The 22,551-nt window shown below is 38.8% G+C and overlaps 1 protein-coding gene across 2 annotated transcripts in view; it reads left to right on the top strand.

The window, feature by feature from the left end:
• ZFP36L2 (ZFP36 ring finger protein like 2) overlaps positions 1 to 22,551 on the top strand; it is a 252,540-nt gene that overhangs the window by 207,022 nt on the left and 22,967 nt on the right. For both annotated transcript variants that reach the window (XR_007950307.1, XR_007950308.1), the window contains one exon: positions 20,749 to 20,915. The gene's annotated coding sequence lies outside the window, so the exon portion shown is untranslated. The remainder of the gene's footprint in view (positions 1 to 20,748; positions 20,916 to 22,551) is intronic.

The following is a 22,551-nucleotide window of genomic DNA, read 5'->3' as shown; positions in this document are numbered from 1 at the left end:
AGCTCAAGCAACCAAGCTTACAAGTGACAACTTTCCAAAGGGATTTTTTTCTTTTCAGTTCCTAGATGCCCTTTTGGCTTCATCTAGGGTAGGCTGGAGATGACAAGTTAATGATGCTGCTTCCTCTTTATCTGCTCCCAAAAGAATCCCCTTGGCTGAGCTCCAAGGATCCAAAACTAGCTCTGGTTCAGAAGAGGTCTCTTTTAGCCAGGGGCAGCTCAATTATCATGTATTCTGGGAAGTTTCTGCTCAGTCATTTCTTTCTGAAAGTTGCTACATTCAAAATAAAACTCTCACCACTTTTATTTTCAAAAGAACAAAAAAGCCCCACCTGCTGATCTTTGGTTTATCTAGTAAGAACTCCACCATGCGCTCCTCTCTTCCCACCTCCAATATTCTAGACAAAAAAAAAACCTAAAAGGTAGACCAGTACTGCTCTCAGACTATTTATCTTTGTTCCTTAGTCACTTAAGAACCAACTGAGAAAATGATTTAGTTGTATTTAGTGGGGTCCTCTGGCTATGCTATTCAGAAGTGAGGAGGAGTAAAAATCACTTTAAAAGCTGGACACAGTGATAAGACAGTGATAGCCTACAGTCCACTCATAGTTCTCCACTTCACCTGCCTACAATCTCCCTCAATATCCCTTTATCTGTGTTTTTCTTCTTCCTCTGTCATTCTCTCCCCTGCCTTTTTTTTCTTCCCCACCTTTAATGGACCACAATATGAAACTGAATGGCAGATTCTTTTATATTTAGTTAACAAAAGTTTTTGTCCCTATTGTTAATTTTAAAATCAAGTGATTTTGTGTTTTTCTTTTTAAAAAAATTTTAAGAACATTTACCCTCAAGAAATACGCATTAATTTCCTATTATTGATATGGTCTTTATCCCCTTCCCCCTAAACTCATAATCTAGGAGGAGGATAAGATGCCACTACAAAAATTATGATTTGTAATATTACTTAATAATAAGTAAAGCAAAAGGGTATGTGAATTCCAGGTTTTGTGGAAATTGGGTTCTTTGGGTTTTTAGAAAATAACTAGGAATTCAGTAGACAAGGAAGAGAGGAGAGGGCATCCAAGGCCTGGAGAACAGAATGAGTCCAAGTCCAGAGGACAATGTATGTGAGTTTGGGAGTATGGCCACAAGATAGAGGTCAGAGGAGAGAATGGTGAAATGTGGAGATACACAGGTGTGGAGAGCCTCAAATGAGTTTCCTTGATTGGCAGTAGGAAGCCATTGAAGGTTTTTGACTAGAGGAGTAGTGTGGCAAGATCTTCTGGCAATATGAAGAAGAATGAATTGGAGGGAAAATTTTCAGAAGTCCAGATAGGAGCTAAAGAAGAGCTGTATTAGGAGTTAACTATGGGAGTAGTAAAGGGGGCTTTAATGTTTTTCTCAGGTTTCACTGTCCCTAAATAGGAACTAAATCTTCATCATTAGCATAAATGTGTTCTAAAATATATCTCTTAAGAGTAGATTCCAAATAGGAATTAATGAAGAGGGGTAGAGAAGCTGCTCCTTCTAGAAAGGGGACCTAGCTGTGGCCTGAGCCCTGGTACACTCCTGCATCCCCATCCTACTAACTCCGATCTGGCCAGCTGGAGTGACCACCTCAGTCCTTGTATTTCCTTCTCTTTTTGAAGTCATTTCTCTTCCCAGTGGATTTCTTTTTTTGGTGATGGCTTAATAGTTACCAGTGGAGGGGCTCCCCCTTGCAGCCCCATCAAGGGCCAGTTATGGGCCCCATGGCCCTGGCTTTCTTGCCCTGTACCTCTTTGGCCTGGAGCCTGGTTTCTGGCCTCTGCAGCACCCCTTCAGAGATGCTGGTCTGGCAGATAGCCTGGGATTTCGGTCTGGGAATATGGAGAGAAGTATGGTGATCTCTTAGTTGAGGGGCCAAGAAGCTCTTTGACCTCACCATCAAAACTGAAGGTGAGCCCTTAGCCCCTTAACCAACTGTCAATCTTCCTTTCTCATTGGAGGGATTTATTGTTTGCCCTTCTCAAAAAGGACCATGGCGTCGTGCCATGCAAGTGAAATTTAAGTGAGAAAGGACTGTGCAAAGCCAGCTGCCTTGTTTTTTTTCCTCCAGAGCAATCTGGGTTCATTGGCAAGATAAAGATCAGGACAACTGGAGATTGGATTGACTCCAGTGGGCCAGTTGGAGATAGCCCTGGATTCTGTAGGAGACCATGGCTGAGCAGAGACTAGATTTCAACTTCCCTTGAGTGTTCTAGATAGAATTTTTGGATTAGCTGGGATATTAAAGTAACCAGCCTTACTCACTTGTTGAGATTTGAGCAGAAGCTAGATTTCAATTTCTCTTGAGTGTTCTACATAGAATTTTGGATTAACTGGGATATTAAAGTAGATGGTTTTAAAAGACTCACTTGTTTGCTAGATTTCAACTTCTCTTGAGTGTTCTAGATAGAATTCTTAGATTAGCTGGGTTATTAAACCCTTAAAACTAAATGGCCTTGAAAAACATGAGTCAAAACATGAGTCTTGAGATTCAAGTAGAAGCTAGATTTCAACTTCTCTTAAATGTTCTAAATAGAATTCTTGTATTAGGTGGGATATTAAATTAGACGGACTTTAAAAGACTCAATTGTGTTTTTTTTTTAATAGCATTTTATTTACAAGTTATATGCATGGGTAATTTTATAGCATTGACAATTGCCAAACCTTTGGTTCCAATTATTCCCCTCCTTCCCCCACTCCCTCCCCCAGATGGCAGGATGACCAGTAGATGTTAAATATATTAAAGTATAAATTAGATACACAATAAGTATACATGTCCAAACCGTTATTTTGCTGTACAAAAAGAATATCGGACTCTGAAATATTATACAATTAGCCTATGAAGGAAATCCACAATGCAGGCAAGCAAAAATATAGGGATTGGGAAGTCAATGTAATGGTTCTTAGTCATCTCCCAGAGTTAAAAGACTTAATTATTGAGATTCCATCATTCCATAATAAGTACAACAGAGTTACCAAACAAATTTCTGTTTGAGACTTAAAGGAAAATTCTCCTGCCCTTTTTCTCTTTTGAAGGAGTCTGCTCAGCTCCTCCTGTCATAGAATCAGGCTAGCTTTCTCCTGCATGACTGCTGCTTTGAGGGAGAGAAGGTAGACGTGACTCATGGTTTAAGAGAAGCTCAGGGCACTGATGTGTCTCCTGAGGCATCTCATTGTACAGAGTTTGGCCTGACTCCTTTTTGGCCAGGCTGCTGTGAGGTAGTCATGAGGGCTTTGCTCCTCCAGGAACCAGCCCAAAGCTCCTGAGTGATGAGGATAACTCATTTCCAAGTGACTGTGGCTGCACAAAGAAACGCATCCTGTCAGATCCCTCACCTTTTGTAAGAATGAACTAAGGAAGCCTCGCTCACCCTCAGCTTGTTTCCCTTTCACTAAGAAGAGTCCTGTGACCTGTTAAATACAAATGCATCCCTCATGCTGAAAACATGATAATGAGTGGGGGCCTCAGAAAGCTGGAATTCAGAGAGCCCGTGGGAAATAGAGCGTTAGAGGCCGCAACATTCCAGCTTTGATACTCGCATGGGGTGAGTGTCTGCCATCCGTTAGTCACAGCGGTTCTGGGTTCAGAGGCACATGGCAGCTCAGCCAGCGCCTTCTCCCTTAGCTGGGCTAAGTCGGACTGAGCTTCCTGCCAGCCTGACACTCTGCAGCCCCACACCTTAGCAGCAGGAGCACCACCGCCAAACCTGTAGAAAACAGTTCACAAGGTCATTTTAAAGGAAAACAAAAACAAGACACCGAATCAATCCTAATCCCCCAAACCCCAGCAAACTATATACAATATAAAATGTTAGGGGTAAAAAATGGAGAAGATCAAAGTCTTGCAACCCAAGCATTCCTCAACTGGAGTTCCTCATTAATTATGGCTTGGGAATTTGCCAGGAAGTAAAACCACCCTTGTGTCGCGTAGTTAAGCAAAGAATTGTTTTTTTCATGTTGGCACTAGCCACTGATCAGAGTTGGCGGGCATCTTAAACAAAGAGAAGAACATGTCTGTATTATGTGTGTAGACACACTTACCACACATATGTACATATATGTGTGTTATATTGATATATATATTACACACACACATACACACACATACACACACACACACACACACACAGGATTCCTGGCTTGGGTGTTAGATAACAGCTAACGGCTAAAATTCAGCATTTCTCTGCGGTAGTATGAAATCAGGGACCCCCCAAAAGGGCTGTGTCCTTGATGGTGTTAGTGCGGGAATCACAGCGCTGTTGGAGGTGATGAAAAGGGGCCGGCAGGCGCTCCCCACAACCTACCTCGGTGTTGCCGACATTGCGGCTGACCTTCAGTGGAGGGGTGGATGTGCTGTGACCTCTCCTCCCCCTCCCCAAGATGAACAAGGCTTGGGCCCCCTAGTCCCAAGTAACTGGAGACTGCCGCGGGGAGCTGCTTCCGTGTTGCAGGGCCCATAAGTCTCCTCAGAGTCACACGGATGAAGGGGACACGCACGATGCTCCAGCCTGTCCCGGCAGCAGCGTGTGCTGGCTCTTTCTGATGGGAAAGGTGGGGTCGAGCCGAGGCACTTTGTTCAGCAGCGAGGCCTTCCTGGAGGTTCTGGGCCCTCCAATCCAAACGTGCACAGCCGAACGCCGCTGTGGGAGCCAGGCAGAGGGCTCGAGGAGAGGCGAAGAGGCCGCCAAAGCTGCTTCCCTTGGGCGTCGTCGGCCCACAGATGGAAAGGTGATGTGGCCAGCTAAGGACTCACGGGCAATGATGACGACAACAGTAACGGTGACGATGATGATGGTGATGAGTGGCAGTGATGATATGACAGTGATTATGATTACAATGATGGCAACAATGATAATGATGATAATGAGCAGCAGTGATGAAGACGACAGTGATTATGATTACAATGATGGCGACAGTGATGATGATGATAATGAGCAGCAGTGATGATGACAATGACGATGATTATGATGATGATGATAATGAGTGGCGGTGATGATGACGACAGTGATTATGATTACAATGATGGCGACAATGATGATGATGATAATGAGCGGCAGTGATGATGACAATGACAATGATGATTATGATGATGATGATAATGAGCGGCAGTGATGATGATGACAGTAATTATGATTACAATGATGGCGGCAATGATGATGATGATAATGAGCGGCAGTGATGATATGACAGTGATTATGATTACAATGATGGCGACATGATGATGATGATGATGATGACGACAATGATGACAATAATTTTGATGATGACAATGATGATGATATTGATACTGACAACAGTGATGATGATGATGATAAGAGTGAATTTGTCAGTTAACTCTCCCCCCCCCCCCCCCCCCCCCCCCTTTCCCAACTACCTTCAGAGGCGCAAGCTCTGTGACAGTTCTTCTCCTCTTCTTAAATCCTTTCTGGTACCTTGTTCAGAACCAATATTTACCTTGGTAAATACATGTAAATTCATTGATTTCCATGTTAAAGAGGGGGGAAAGGCCTGCTGGATTTGGGAACTCAGCTGAATCTTAAGGAAGGAGGAAAAACAAAAAGACAGGGAGCTCCACCAGCATATTTCAAGGGTGCTGCTCACAGATGCAGCGGTACTCATTGTTCTTGCATTATGTCAGGGGATGGCCTCTCTTTAAAGCTATCATGAAATGGCACAGTTATAAAACAGACCCAGGCAGTCAAATGAAAACCAGATGATTAGTGGTGTGTAGTTCCAGGAAAAAGCTTGCTGGTTGGAACACTATGATCTGATCTCTGCCATCAGATGCAAAGCAGTATTTAAAGGGATCCACTTACACAGGAGGGCTTACCTGGTAGATGATTTTAGCAGTGGAAGCGTCACGCTTTATTACCGAGTGTGATGAGGTGCAGAAGTGGGGGAGGGACTAGACCACCCTCTGTTTCCAGAGCTTTCTTGGTCTTCTCTCTTTGGGGACCTTTCTTCTCGAGTCTAGAGACTCTTGAACAAATTATGAGCTCAGGGTGCTGTTTTCCCTCAATTTAATTCCATTCATTTACATCCATTTTTTAAAAAATGTCAACTATATGTGCAAAGCACCGTGGTAGGTACCAGGACTATAAAGACAATAACAAAGCACCCCCTGCCCTCCAAGAGCTTACATTTTACCAGAAAAGGAGTTCTTAACCTTTCTTGCATCATGGTCCCTTTGGTGCTCAGTGAAACCTATGGACTTTTAAATCATAAAATAATAAGCATAAGATTACAAAGAGAATCAATTATGTTGAAATATACTTACCCAAATATTTTAAAAGACAAATTCATGGATCCCAGGTTAAGGACCCCTGATCTAGAAGGAAGGATACTGTGTACCCAAACCAATAAATCCAAGGTAATTTGAGGTAGAAGAGAAGGGGGAACAGGGAGGCTTTGACTAGTAAGTAGTACCTGAGCTGAGCAGATCACAGGAGAAAGGAGAGAGATTTAGAAAAGGATTTCAAGTTTTTATATTTGGTCACAGAGGTCAGAATTAATAGCAATAAATGGAAGTGACAAAGGAAAATTTAGGTTTTTAGTATGGAAACATTTCTTAATAATTAGAGCAATATCAAAGCTGAATGGGATGCCTTGGGAGATAGTTGCTGTCTCTCCCTCATCCTGGCCACTTTCCATCCCAGCCCTATTAGAGGGCTTCAGTCAAAGTCACAGTGATCATTTGCCCAGGTATACTGAAGAGGAAACTCTTTTTTTCTTTTTCTTGGGGGGGGAGGGGGTTGGGGATTTGAAACTAGATTAAATTCCCTTCTAAATCAGAAGCTTTAATTCTGTGAAATTCTGCCAACTTGGATGTGCATCTTTATTTGACTTAGGGTGCAATAATAAATGGTGTAATAATAGGCCTAAGGGTTGCTTTTTCTTATCCTAAGGTAGTGAATTTGTAAAAGTCATTTGAGTATTTTATTTCAGGAGTAGCAAGGTGGAGGTTCTGTAGCTCACAGTGGATGATTTGTCAATTCACAGACCATCCTGGCTTAGTGGGCTGACTCCCAATTGTGTGTTCAGTTTCCTTATTTGCAAAATGGTAGTGATAATGATATCAACTTTAGAGAGCTGTTGTAAAGATTAAATAAGATACTATACGTAAAGCACTTTGCAAACCTTAAGGTGTTTTATAAATATCAGTTATCATTAGTTTTCATATTCTCACCAAGAACCATGTAAGCTTTCCAAAAGCACTTTTCCTTCTTATATCTGATCTCCTGTCCCCTTGTGTCCCCTCGTATTTGTTTCCCTGGTTGGTTGATGTATTCATTCATTCATTCAATAACCCATTTATTAATGTATCTACTATGTAATTTACTACTAAGTAATTTACCTATTTTATTTATAAAGTATACTATGTATAAACCACTGTACTGAGAACCAAGAGAGATACAAGGTTAACTGACAGAGTCTCTGCCCTCCTGGTATTTACAATATATATTATTCTCCACCAAAAATATAATAAGTATATGAAATCCACCGCTCCTATGGTGGGTGAGCACTTAGATATAGTCATATTTGTTAGAGATTTTTTGGTGGGTGAGCACTTTGGGAGACATAGTCATATTTGTTAAAGATTTTTTTTCTCTTTATCAGTTAGGATAGACTGAGAAAGGAGAGATAAAAAAAAAGTTTATTAATTTTTGAAAATATACATCTTTAAACAAAACATGTCCCTACATTGGTAATGTAGAAAAACACGTCTCATTTTACACTGAGTCTATCACCTACCTTTCTTGTTAGAAGACAGGTAGCATGGATCATTGTCAGTCCTTGGGCACCATAATTGATCACTGCATTGGTCAGAGACCTAAGGACTTTCAAATTTGCTAGTCTTTACAAAGCTCTTGTTATTATATAAATTATTGTCTTTCTGCTCATTTCATGCATGCATATCTTCCCAAGTTTCTCTTACCTTTTCATCTTTTCTTACATAATGTTCCATTACATTTATGTACCATAATTTATCCAATCATTCTTCAAGAGCTGTATGACCATTGGTGCCCCTTAAGTTTCTAGTTCTTCACCACGGTCTATTTCTTCTCTCTCTGACCGCTTTGGCGCGCGCGCACACACACACACACACACACACACACACACACACATACACAGAGTTAATGACTTTTGGGACTGGTTCCAAATTCCTTTTCAGAATGGTTGGACCGATGCATAACCTCACCAACAGTGCATTAATCTGTTTCTGTTCATTGCCAATCCCAGTGGGTGTGAGGTGGAACTTCAAATTTACTTTAGTTTGCAATTCTTTAATTATTAGTGATTAAAGCTTTTTTATTTTTCATATGATTATTGATAGCTTGGATTTCTCCCTTTAAATACTGTATCATCTATCTTGTTTTGTACATAATTGTTTCAATGCTGTTCTCCTTCATTAGACTGTGAACTCCTTAAAGATAGGGACTGCCTTTGTGTACCTAGCACTTTGCACAATACCCAGAACATAGAAGACAATTAATAAATGATAATTGACTGACTGACCATATTGTTTAACCATTTATCAGTTGGGGTATGATTCTTCTTATAAATTTGAATCTGTTTCATATGTATTTTAAAAATAAGAACTTTAAAAGAGAAACTTGTAAAGCTTTCCCCCCCATTTAATGCTTTCCCTTCTAATTTTAGCTGCATTGATTTTATTTGTATAAAAGTATAGCCTGTCTTTCCAAACTCATTTCATGTTACTTCTATAATGATGAGGATGGAGGAGGAAGATAAATAACATTTATATAGGTCTAATTATGTCTATTTGTATAGGTCTTAATGAATGTGTCACTCATTGTGCTAAGAGCTTTTTTTCACTTGATCCTCACAAAAATCTGGGAGGGGGAGGTATATTTGTATTTATCCCCATTTTACAGATGAGTAAACTGAGGCAAATAGAAATTAAGTGACTTGGCCAGGGTCACAGAGCTAGTAAGTGGCAGATTTACTTCCTAACTCCAACCTTAGCATTCTATCTTCTGTGTGTCACAAATGGGTTCTGGTCAAATTGTACTATTTCCCAAACTTAAGATGCTATATCATGCTCCTGCACATTTAGTGCAGGTTGTGCCCAATACCTGAAATATACCCTTTTAATTTTGGCCTTTCAGACACTTTTCTTCCCTCAAGGATCATCCCAGGTACCATAGCCTCCTTTGTGCCCAATGATTGTTGTTATTTGGTCGTTTCAGTCATGTCCAACTCTTCATGACTCTATTTGAGGTTTTCTTGGTAAAGATACTAGAGTGGTTTGCCATGAGAAAACTGAGGCAAACGGGATTAAGTGACTTGTCCAGGTCACATAGCTAGGAAGTGTCTGAGGCTGAATTGATCTCAGCAAAGAGTCTTTCTGACCTTAAGTTCAGCTATTCACTGTGCCACTTAGCTGCCCCCATTTCCTCTAGGATCAAATATAAGAATCTTGTCTTTTTAAGTCTTCCATAACCTTTTTTGCTCCCTTTTACTTATTCTGATATTTACATATTTTTATATTCCCTCTATCTACCTGTCTATCTCCATATTTGTTTGTGTATTGTGCTGTGTGTTCTCCATATATGGAGTTGTTTTCATTTCATTAGAATGTAAGCTTCTTGTGGTCAGGGATTGCTTTTGCAATTCTCGTTCTCCACTAAAATTTGCATGGTTCCTGGTGTAGATAAGCAGGCTTGTTGACTTACACTGAATATTCAGTATTTCAGTCTCTGTTTCTTCAGGGCAAGGATCAATGTTTTCTCAATTGCTTTCTGGGTCCAAGTTTAGGCAATACAGCTAGATTTAATGCACTCAATTTTGATTTCTAGGATCTAAGCTTCCTGAGGGCAGGATGCATCCTCCTTTGTTTCATTGGAGCTTAAAACTGGGTTTTACACACAGTAGCACTGAAATATCTATTGAATTAAATTGATTTGAGACCAAGCTCAAGTATCATTCCTATTCCAGTCTGAGTTGCTGCCCCCTTCCAATTTACCCCCCTACTTCTTTCCCCAGATTTTATTCAAAGTTGGTGTCTGCTTTTGTTCATTCCTTTTTTGCTGTGTCTGATGTTTAAGTTGGGGTGGAGGAATTAGAAGTAAATAAGACTTTTTTATAAGTTTTTAATTTTTTATTAATGTGTATTGAATAAATGGGCAGCCAAGTGGCACAGTGGAGAGAGTCCCCAATCTGAGTTCAAATGTAGCCTCAGATACTTCCTACCCATGTGACCCTGAGCAAATCACCTAACCTTGTTTGCCTCAATTTCCTTGTGTGTAAAATGAGCTGGAATGGGAAATGGAAAAACCCTTCCAGTGTCTCTACCAAGAAAACTCCATATGGGGTCACAAAGAGTCAGACATGACTGAAAAATGATTGGTCAATAGCAAAACTAAATGAATAAGTAATAAACTAGAGGTCAATATGTCCATTTTTAAAATGTAACTGAGTAGGTGTATAGAAAACAAGTTTTTATCTCCTGTAAAATATCTATTAAACTTTGTTCTCATTTGCTATGTCCCATTTAAAATTTTTCACTTAGAAAAAAAAAAAAGAATGTTTCACGCAGTGATTCTGGGTGGGATCTGTATTTTTTTAAATTCCATTGTATTGCAATTTACCAAAAATAGAGGGTTTTTTATTGTCTTTTTAAAAAAAAAACAGAAATATTTGCATGAAGTTTTCTAGTTACATAATAGGTCACAAAGGAAAAATGTTTACATCTGGTATGATCAGATGGGATTTTTTTGCATATGAATGCATCTGTGGGAGGTCTGATTTTTCAAGGAAAAGAGTAGAGAACTGGCCTTTTTTGCTTCTTCTGGGAGGAAATAGCTATGAAACAGAAAGAGAAATCTTAAACACCCCAAATTTGATAGTTCTTTAAAGCATTCACTCTTGAATGTCAAATGATTATGGGTTTGTTTGTTTTTTTTTTTCTCTTTTCTCCACACACATAAGAACACTTGCCTGTCTCATCAGGAAAAGGTCATGCTGAACAAAATGTTTATATTAAATAGTGACAGTTAGGTCACCTGTCACAGCTTCTGTGGGTGACAGAGAGGGAGAGGGTCAGGAGTACCTTCCTGAAGGAGCTCCTCCTGTCCCTGGACCAAGATCCTCTTCAGTTGCTCTCCTATTCAGATTTGGAGCTAAACTAATAAGACAGTATTTTTTAAAATAACTTTTTATTGACAGAACCCATGCCAGGGTAACTTTTTACATTATCCCTTGCACTCACTTCTGTTCTGATTTTTCCCCTCCCTTCCTCCACCCCCTCCCCCAGATGGCAAGCAGTTGTCCTATATATGTTAAATAGGTTACAGTATATCCTAGATACAATATATGTGTGCAGAACTGAACAGTTCTCTTGTTGCACAGGGAGAATTGGATTCAGAAGGTAAAAATAACCCGGGAAGAAAAAACAAAAATGCAAATAGTTTACATTAATTTCCCAGTGTTCTTTCTTTGGGTGTAGCTGCTTCTGTCCATCCTTGATCAATTGAAACTGAATTAGGTCTCTTTGTCAAAGAAATCCACTTCCATCAGAATACATCCTCATACAGTATCGTTGTTGAGGTATATAATGATCTCCTGGTTCTGCTCATTTCACTTAGCATCAGTTCATGTAAGTCTCGCCAGTCCTCTCTGTATTCATTCTGCCGGTCATTTCTTACAGAACAATAATATTCCATAATATTCATATACCACAATTTACTCAATCATTCTCCAATTGATAGGCATCCATTCATTTTCCAGCTTCTAGCCACTACACACAGGGCTGCCACAAACATTTTGGCACATACAGGTCCCTTTCCCTTCTTTAGTATCTCTTTGGGGTATAAATCCAGTAGAAATACTGCTGGATCAAAGGGTATGCACAGTTTGATAACTTTTTGAGCATATCAACAATATTTTTAGAGCACCTACAATGTGTCAGTCACCTAACTGGATTCTATAATTTTCTTTTTTGCTTTCAGAATAGTATTTTCCTTAGCCAGGAAGAGAAAGTAGGGACATTACAAGATTATAGGGATATTCCCACATGTACATTTTCCTGAGTAGCCTTTTTTTTGGTGAGTTCTTTATAATTCAAAATCAGTTGTGCTTTAAGATTACTGTGTATATATAAAAGACAAGTTTTGTTTATTCTTCAAATACCATACTTACTATCTTATACATACTTGGGAAGTAATATTTATACTAATGAAAAATATACATAACTTTTCATTTGATAATATGACGCCCAAAATAATGCTACAGCTAACCTAGTGAATTTGCTACATATTAGGGAAACCATGACACCCCCTTTGAGAACCACTTCTGTAAAAGACATTTAAGGAGTCCACAATTGTGATCTTCAATCTGGACACATTCTTCACCAAAGCAGATTGCAATCCCCTATCCCATTCCTTAACAATGATCTTTTCAGAGCTGCTGTGACCAGAAAAAGAGCCCTCATTCTTCAGCCTACCCCAATGTTTCTCCAAACTTAGCTGGGCTGCTCCAGAGATCATAGACATAGAGATTATCACTGAACCATTCTTGACCTCCACTGACATAGCCCATCCAGAAATAGTCCAGAGAATCCAGATGTCACAAGATAACCTTGTAATAGGACTTTATTGAAAGGCTATGGAATCCTCCATTAAATGTAAATTTATTTACATAAATGTGAGATCGTATTCTATGATTTGTACCAATCCTTAAAGATCTTAGCAAATAATGAGAAAACAAGAATAATGCAGGAAATGTTTGAAAAACACGACAAGAGAGAATATATTTTTTTCTTTTCAATACTATTTTATTTTTTCCATGTAAGATAGTTTTCAATATTCATTTTTGTAAGATTTTGAGTTCCAAATTTTTTCTTCCTCCTCTACCTCCCCTCTTCCCAAATTAGCAAGCAATACAATATAGGTTATATATATACAACCATTTTAAACATTTTTCCATATTAGTAATGTTGTAAAAGAAAAATCAGAACAAAAGGGAAAAATCACAAGTTAAGAAAAAGCAAACAAAAATGAAAATAGTATGCTTTGATAGGCACTCAGTCTCCATAGTTCTTTCTCTGAATGAGGAGGGCATTTCCCATCCCAAGTCTATTGCAATTATCTTGGATCATTATGTCACTGAGAAGAACTAGATCTCATAGTTGATCATCACATAATCTCACTTGTAAAGGTACAATGTTTTCCTGTTTCTGCTCTCTTCACTTACCATCAGTTCATGTAAGCTTTTCCAGACTTTTTTGAATCAGCCTGCTCATCATTTCTTAAAAAACAATAATATTCCATAACATTTATATACCATAACATTTAGCCATTCCCCAACTGATGGGCATCCACTCAGTTACCAGTTCCTTGCCACTACAAATAGGGCTACTACAAACATTTCTGCACTTCTGGGTCCTTTTCCCCTTTTATGATCTCTTTGGGATGCAGGCCCAGTAGTGACACTGATGGATCAAAGGATGTGCACAGTGTGATGCACATCTTTGCACATAATTCCAAACTACTCTCCAGAATGGCTGAATCAGTTCACAACTCTACCAACAATGAATTAGAGATAGAATATATTGAAAGACAAATAAGAGGCCCAAAAGATATATTTAGAGAAGGGAAGGCAGGAATAGTTAAGTGCATCAGTGGAAGAAGTAGGTTTTCAACCAGGCTTTGGAGAATAGGTAGAATGCAAATAGCCCTAGAAGAGAAGAGGAATTGCAAATAGGGCAAACAGAAAATAAAATAAAAGGAAATTAATAGGATGCATATGGGTGACTGAAAACTTTGTGGAATAGAGCAAAGCTTCTTAATCTTGGGTCCATAGACTCTTAAGAGATTGGTAAATAGACTTCAAGGGGTCTGTGAACACAGATGGGAAAAAAAATTATCTCTTTATTTTTACTGAACTTTGTAATTCTGTATTTATATTATATTGCATTATATTATATAACATATATTACGTTATATAATAACAATATAATGTTGTTGTACTTAAACAACATTATTCCAAGAAATGGTTCATAGGCTTCACCAGGTTGTTAAAGGAATCCAAGATGATGATTGGGAAAAGACCATTTAGATGTGGTAATTGATAGATCATTGGGTAACTTTGAAGGAAATGATATGATTAGAAGCCAAACTAAAGACGGTTTAGAAGAGAATGAAAAGAAAAACAGAAGCATCTATTATAGACTATTGTCTCTAGAAGTTAGCTACAAAAGGACCAGATATTTGGGACAATAACTTTTGAGGATTGTTAGATTAAGTAATTTTTTTTAAGGATACCAATATAGGGGAATTTATGGGTAATAGGGAAGCAGCCAAGTAGATAGGAAGACATTGAATATTAGAAAGAAGGTAGAAATGATAGAAAGGGCAATCTACCAGAGAAGATGTGAAAGGATCAACTCACTAATACATGTAGAGGGGCTTGCTTTAGCATAGAAAATATCCCCTTTTCGTAAAAAAATGGGAGTGGGGGAAGAAATCATGAGAGAAGATGTCTGAGTGACATAAAATAAGGAGAGAAGAATAAACTCTCAGAAAATGGCATTGAGCAAGGTTTTTAGCTGAGAAGGTGAATGGAGGAGTTTTTGTGAGCAACCTGAGGGCGGAGGGATAAAAAGTTTAGGAAAGCAGCTGTGCTGAGTGGGGTAGTGAATCAATTAGGGAGGGGTAAAAGAATTCCTTACATCCAGTGAGGTTCTTATAAAAGAAGAATTTATTAAGTACCTACTCTGTGCCACTTTATAATATTATTTAATCCTCACAACCACCCCTCTGGGAGGTGGTAGAGTTGAGGATGATGAGAAGTAAGATAAGAGTATGGTTGAGGATAGGAAATGGAGTTTGTTCACTGATATCTGGTGGCTCAGGATCACTGTGAAGGTGGGAGTATGCTAACCATATAAAAGTGAGTCCAGGCAGAGTATCTGAGACAGAAGAAAGTTCTATTGGGGAAATCAGGTAATTAGATTGTTAAAGGATCTCTTTTGAGGTCCCACTTAGTGACAGTTGATGATATGTCCTTTGAAGGCAGCTTCAAAATGAGCAAGTAAAGATATGACCCGGATAAAAGGAAGGTGGAAGTCATTTTGAGTATGGAATATAGGAGGGAAAGTTGTATATAAGGAGATTAGCAGGCTAAATTGGAGCTAGATCATGAAGACTTTGAAAAATAAACATAGACACTTATAATAATCCTAGAGGTGATAGAGAACCATTAGTATTTATTAATAGAAGGGAATGGCATGGCCATATATGTACTTTAGGAAAAATCACTTTGGAAGTCATGTTGTGAGTGATTTGGAAAAGGGACACTATTTAGAAGTTGTTTCAATAGTCTAGATAAGGAATCCAATTATAAGAAATAAGTTTTCCTTTCATCTTCCTTTTTCCTTCTTTAAAGAATGAGGACTATGATAGCTTTTCTCTGTATCCTTTTTGCTTACCAGTGCATTGGCAAATAGTAAGTGCTTATTACTAGATGATATTAGATTAGTGTATTTCTTTTTTCTTCTTTTTCTCAACTCTTTAAAAAAACAAAAACCGAAACAAAAAACCACCCAGACTTTGAATTTGCCTCTTTTTTTTTGGTTCTCTCTTTAACCCTTGAAGATTAGATGGGATTCTGAAGGGAAAGGAACATCTCCTTCTTTGGAGAATAAACATTTGATTTAGCCCTTTCAAGCTGTCCAAATGTACTTTTCTTTTTAAATGTTATTTGTTTTCTTTGACAGGATGTCAAAGAATCTTCCCAACTCAATTTTGTTTTGTTTTGTTTTTTAAGCAGAAATGCTTAAAAGTCATCAATTCTACAAAAGGTCTCTCTCTTTAAAATTCTCTATAGGTATTACCTTTGTAGGATGATATTCTTGGTGGTAGGAATTTTTCTTTAATCTTTTGAAATATCATATTCCATTCTTTCCTTTCCTTTATCATATTGGTTGCATAATCTTTCATGATCCTGAATGTCCGTCCTTGGTGAGTGATTTATCTTTTCCTGCATGAGGTAATATTTATTTGATCTGGAAGCTCTGGAATGTAGTGACTACATTTTCCAACAATGTTAATTCTCTTTTTGAAGGGGATCTGTGGAGTTATTTTCATAATGTTCTCTTATTCTAATGGTCTTGGGCACTTTTCTTTTATAATTTCTTGAATTATGATATCCAACTTGTAAGTTTTATCATGGTTCTCACACAGAACCCAGTGCTTCTTAAATTCTTTATCCTTATCTTCTTTTCCACTTCAGTTTTTGTTATTTTTTTGGAAGAAGATATCTTATGGATTCTAATTTTCAATCTTTTGACTTTTTATTGCTAATTATGCTACAGCTTCCCTAGCTTTCCACCCATGAACCCCAGAAAACCATCTTAATCACACTCTCATCACTAACACACAGAAGGAAAAGGAGTGAGAGAAGAAAAAGAATTATTTCCTTAAATTGATGTTTTAGGAAGGCTACAGGTAATATTTCCTTCTATGAAAATATAAATTTCTTAAAGACAGGAATTATGTCCCAGCACTGGGAAAGAGATTTTCTTCATCTAGTAGTTCCCTAAACCATTGAAGACATAGGTTGGTCCCTGTCCTCATTCCCCTAGCCCAGTGCCTTGAATATGGTAGACACTTTCTGAATGTTTGTTGATTTTAACCAATTGCTGCTGAATAGATTAAAGTAGGGAAAGACTGGAGTCAGAGAAGCCATTTAAGAGATTGTTTCTGTCTTCCAGACTTGAGATAGTCGTATGGTATCACCCTACCCTGAGAACAGTTTGGCACATTTTATGCTATTGTAGAAAGTAAAGTCAAGAATCTAATTCAAAGAACAGTTTTTCAGTTCACTTCAACTCAATTTTTTGCCCAGCACTGTGCTAGAGACTAGGGCCACAAAGGCAAAAAATTAAAGTTCCTGACTTTAAGGAGCTATGACTGCAGTGAGTGATCCATACTGAACTCCATTGTGGCCCCTGATCAGTCAGATCCAGCCTATTTATATCATGACATTCAGAGATGCAAGGGAGGTCCAAATGCTGAGCTGGTGGCAATGATGCTCCCAAGAGAAGTGGTCCCTTTCCCATGTGTCAGCACTCTTTTACCAGTTTATTCAGCAATCAAGTTGGAAGTGTAGGTCTTAACTGCAAGCTAAAGATAGAGATTTGGGGACAATTCACAGAAGTGAGATGTTAGGTTTTGAAGTTTCAGTTACTCTGATCCCAGATGAAGCATTTAAGGGGCAGAAAGAGGCAGAGAAGCCAGTGAAGGAGACAGAGAAGGGACAGTCAAAGACAAAGGAACCAGGAATGTACAAGAGAAACTCTTGGGGGACAAGGATTGTTTCCTCCTGTTTCTGTATTCTCAAATTCTTGTTGAATTGTGAGGTTGAATTGAAAAATAAATTATAAAAACCAAGAGAATTTTAAGGACTGAAGAGTAAAGTATCTGAGGCTGTAGAAATCAAGAAGTAGTTGTTAGATTTGATGACTTAAAAGGTCATTGATTGCCTTTGAAAGAAAAATTTCAGTGGAATAGTAGCTTAGTGGATGGGAATTTTCCTTTGGGTATCATGCTGGAACTGAAAACTCAACATGAATAAGATTAAAAAATAAAAGAACTGGTCATCTTCTTTATTCCTAGCTTCCAGAGAGCCAGAGAGGCACTCCTTTATTTTTTTAAATATTTTTATACTTTTTTTTTTAACTAATCTCTTTCTTTTTAATTTCCTACTCCCATCTCCCAGCCCCACTGCTAGCATTACAGCTGGGCGCATCATAGAGATGGCACAAACATTTCAGATTCCCAGACCTGGAAGGAACTTTAGAGATTACCAAGTGACTAGAGATCCAGAAAAGTGAAATTAATTCCTACAGGACATATGGCAAGTAATTGAGAGCTAGGATGCAATCCCAGCCTCCTCTGTCTAGGTTCAGTGAGGTTTCCATTACAGTACACTTCCCTCCAAGAGAATCAGGTTGGCGATGTTTGTCTTCTCACCCCTGACCTTCATTCTTTAAAAGTAATGGATTGTAGTGGATAAAGTGATGTGAATGCAACTGAATAAAACCGAATGTGAGACACCTACAACAAGGACATTCCATTTTATAAAGGAACAAAGTTTTAAGCCAAAGAAATGAATTTTTATGGTAGAATTTCAGGCAGCAGCAGATTATGTGAAGGAGTTATTTGAGGGCAGCTGCTTTTACATGAGGCTAACCTTGTTTATTGATTGTTCATAGCTTTGTTTTGTCTCTGTATGTGAAAGGAAATATAGTCTAGTAGATAGCATACTAGGCCTATCAAGGCAGAAGAAACCTGCATTCAAATGCTAGCTATGTAACCTCAGGTCAATTAGTTCACTTTGTTTCTGAGCCTCAGCTTCCCTCATTAATAAAATAGGGAATAATAATATCTGAAGGGCCTTTACCCACAGAGCTTCTGTCAGGCTCAGAGAAGATATGTATATAAAGCTCTATCTCAGTGTCGGGTATTGTTTTGCTAGGAGTATCACCCTGGCCCTGATCACATAATTGCTTACTCCCCACCTACTTCACTCAGGTACGCCTGCACCACTGCCAGTTACCAGTCTCCCCAGCATATTAGCAAGAGCCCAGTCTTGTGCATTAGCTTCTGATTTCTGCACCACTGCCAGTTACCAGTCTCCCCAGCATATTAGCAAGGGCCCAGCCTTGTGCACTAGCTCCTGATTTTCCTCCTGAACATCTCTGCTCACTTCCTGTATGCTGTTGGTGACAAGGTGCCTGAGGCCAATATTACACTTTGGACTTTAGATGAAAATCTCACTCAACTCAAAAGCTTCTCCACATGTGCCCTACTCATTTCTAGTTTGGAAATTGGTGGTGAGCAGATGTGTTTGCTGGCAAGGGGTGACATGGTGAATGAATGGGATCTGGGTCCTTTTATGTCCCAGCAGAAATAGAAAGCTGAGAGATTATCTTTATGTACAGGCTGGTTTGGATCTGAATCTGTTGTCCATGTGGATCCTCAAAGGGTAACTTCTTTCCATTTAAGAGAAAGCACTGTGTATTGGGAAAAGTTTAGATTTGGAGGTTTTGGTTCAAAAGATCAACTGCTAGAGCACTGTACACAGTAACAGCAAGATTATGTAATGATCAACTATGGTAGACTTGGCTCTTCTCAGCAATTCAGTGATCCAAGACAATTCCAATAAACTTGGATGGAGAGAGCCATCTGCATCCAGCAAGAGAACTATGAATGTAGATCAAAGCACAGTATTTTTCACCTTTCTTTGTTGTTTGCTTGTTTTTTCTTTCTTGTGATTTTTTTCCTTTTGTTCTGATTTTTCTTGCACAGATAACAAATATGGAAATATGTTTTAAAAGAGTGTAATAGTGTAACCTCTATCAGTTTGCTTGTTGTCTTGAGTGGAGGTGGGGGGGGTAAGGGAGGTAACAAGCAAAAATTTGGAATCATATAAAAGTGAATATTGAAAATTATCTTTACATGTATTTGGAAAAATAAAATATTATTGAGGAAAAAAACAACTCTTACCACCTGTGTGATTTTGGCCACATTAAAACAGCTTGCTAGGTAATTAAGATAACTTTTCCTCTGACACTGCCTTCTCCCTCTCCCTCTTCCCCTCTTCTTCCTTCCTTCTCTCCCTTCCTCTTTCTTAACTCCCTTCTTTCTCTCTCTCCTATCTCTGTCTGTCTCTGTCTCTTCTCTTTCTTTCTCTGTGTCTCCTCCTCCTTCCTTCCCTAGATCCACAGTGTCCTTATGCTGTCTAGGAGGATCCCTCTTTATTAGGGAGGTATTGTATGTCACAAAGTCATTCATTCTAAGATATTTTGAATATAATTATTATCTCTGAGGAAAGGGGAAGGATTTACTCTGAGAGAGTATGGGAAGAGGCAAGCCAAAGAATTAATCTTTAGTGGCACACATTTATAATCCCTGTTTCTGGGGGAGATTCAGGCTGGTGGAGCAGTTGTGTTGAGAAATTTTAAACTGCATTAGGGCTAAAGCTGATCAGGTGTCTGAACTAAGTTCAAAATGGTGAGCCCCCCAGGAGCTACCAGACAAACAGGCTCAAGTCAGAAAAACAGCAAGTTAAAGCTTCCGTGATGATCAGCTTAGGGATTGGGCCATGAGTAGCCATTGAACTTTCAGCCTGGACCGAGTGAAGGAGACTTCTCCCCCCTCAAAAAAAAAAAAATCCTTAATGGTAGAATTCAAGTATGATAGTGGGGGAGATTCTTTGGGTGATTAGAGAGTTTTCCAGTACCTGGCAAATCAAACTGAATAGGCAGCTGTCCAGTCTGAATACCCGCTTAAGTCCAACTTGTGTGATTAAGTTATGGTGAATTGGTATGTCTCTGTCCTTTTAATGAGAACTCCTAACTGCATATTACAAGTTGACTCATCATCATCCGTGCTCATAATTAGATCACATTTTAAATTTTACATAGTTCTTTCCTTGTAACAACCCTACAAGGTAGGTAGTGCAAGTATTATTATCAACATTTCCTAGAAGGCAGGGAGTGGGGGAAGTGGAGAACAGAGGCTTTGAGATGGCTTGTTCATGGTTACACAGCCACAAGCATTGATATCCTCTTAATCAACCCAGCTCAGTTCACATTTCCCTTCTCACCTAATACCACAAATGGCTATTCATAGTTCCTGGAGAAATCCATATGGAAGAGTATTCACCAGGCCGCATGTTTCTTGTATCTCTTTAGATTCTGACTTCTCCTTGGTGGATGCCGGGAAGGCCTTGGACTTGGCAATGGCCTTGTTGTGTAAGCTCCTGCAGCAATGGGACCAGCTGGGTGAAGGACTCATGATTCTAATAGAATGGCTCCTGGGAGAAGATGTTTTGGGGGACTCTGCAGTGAACACACCTCAGGTAATATAGGTACCTTGGCAACATGGGGCCATCTGAAATCTTGGTAATGGAAACACTAGCACTGGGAGCTTAGCCCAAGAAAGCCTCCTTTTACTGGAGAGAGAGGGGCCGGTGGCAAAGTCAACTGCATTAATTGTATTGTTGGGATATTTAATGATAGACTAAGGATCAATGAGAAAACTAGCTTTATTCTGTTTGTTTTTATTTTGAGTCTTGTCAGCCTTCTTCTCTTTGGGGCTTCAAGCCCTTACAAAGAAGCCCTCTAGAGCTAGTTGAATTAGAGAAAGCTTTTTATTACTGTTAGATTGGAATTGTTGTCCAGTTATATCTCATTCTTCATAATCTTATTTGAGGTTTTCTTGGCAAAGATACTAGAATAGTTTGCCATTTCCTTCTCCAGCTCATTTTACAAATGAGGAATCTGAGGCAGGGTTATATGACTTACCTAGGTCATACAACTAGCAAAATATCTGAGGCTGGATTTCAACTCAGGTCATCCTGACTCTAGATCTGGTACTCTATCTACTGTACTACCTACCTGCTTAATTGCCATAGTTTATACTTATCCTGAGCTCCCCCACCAGGCTCAGCTTCATCTTCATCTTTATAAGAAGGTTGGACTTGATAACCGCTAAAGTCCCTTCCAGCTCTCAATCAATGATTCTATGTTGTGAGGGACTCCATCCACCTAATGGTAGCCACATCTCTAAGGCAGGAGAAGGGGGAAGGGAAGAAAAAAGGCAGGGAGAGGGGGATTTACAACATGATAATTTCATATCATATTTAAAAAGAATAACAAGTTATACATAATAGATTTGCAATTTCATTTGAAACCTTTTTAAAAATTATAGCATGTTATGGAAATGATTGTTTTAATCCATAAATGTTTTTAAAAAGTAAATTTAAAAATTCAAAAAAAAATTTTTTTAAGAGAAACATTTCAGAATGATCTGAGTTTGCAAGTTTCTTCCAAATTACCTTGAGTATATATTCATTGATTGAGAAGTGGACAGGGTCTTCTGTCCCTTCATTTCAGAGATAGAAAAACTTGAGGTTCAGTGAGGTTCAGAGACACTTCTTAGATACACTGGCTCATCTTTGATACTGTTTTTGCTGTTTGATTCATTTCTAAGACTGTCCCCTCTTTTCTCCTCCTCTCCCCATTGTAAAAACCTTCCTGGCTGAGGTCCATTCACATGCTAAAGTCTTAAAAGTAGATCAGCATTTGTAGAGTACTTTAAAGTTTTTCATGGCTCTTTACAAATATTATCTCACTTGATCCTTACAACCACCTTAAGAACCAGAGGTAAACAAAGATTAAGTGACTGGCTCAGGATCAGACAGTATCTATGGTTACGTTCAAACTCAGGTCTTCCTGACTCCATCCACCTACCCTAGCTGCTCTAATAGAGCCATAGAGCAATAGGCCTCATTAGCAGACTTTTTTAAACTGAAGGTCATTTTGATTTAAAAAAAACAAAAACTTTCCCTTTAATAGAAAAAAAGTTATGGTTTTTAAGTGACCTTCAGGGTATACCTATTCAAAAGCAAGCCAGGAATAGGCCTTCTGTTTAGGGGAGGGGTCAAATGGATGTCAGAGGAAGGAGTTGGGGAGAATGATTTAAGGAGAATCTCA

This window comes from Antechinus flavipes, chromosome 2 (genome assembly GCF_016432865.1).
Source record: "Antechinus flavipes isolate AdamAnt ecotype Samford, QLD, Australia chromosome 2, AdamAnt_v2, whole genome shotgun sequence".
Lineage (NCBI taxonomy): Eukaryota > Metazoa > Chordata > Mammalia > Dasyuromorphia > Dasyuridae > Antechinus > Antechinus flavipes.
The sequence above is the reverse complement of the archived record's forward strand: the minus strand, read 5'-3'. Positions and strand labels throughout refer to the sequence as shown.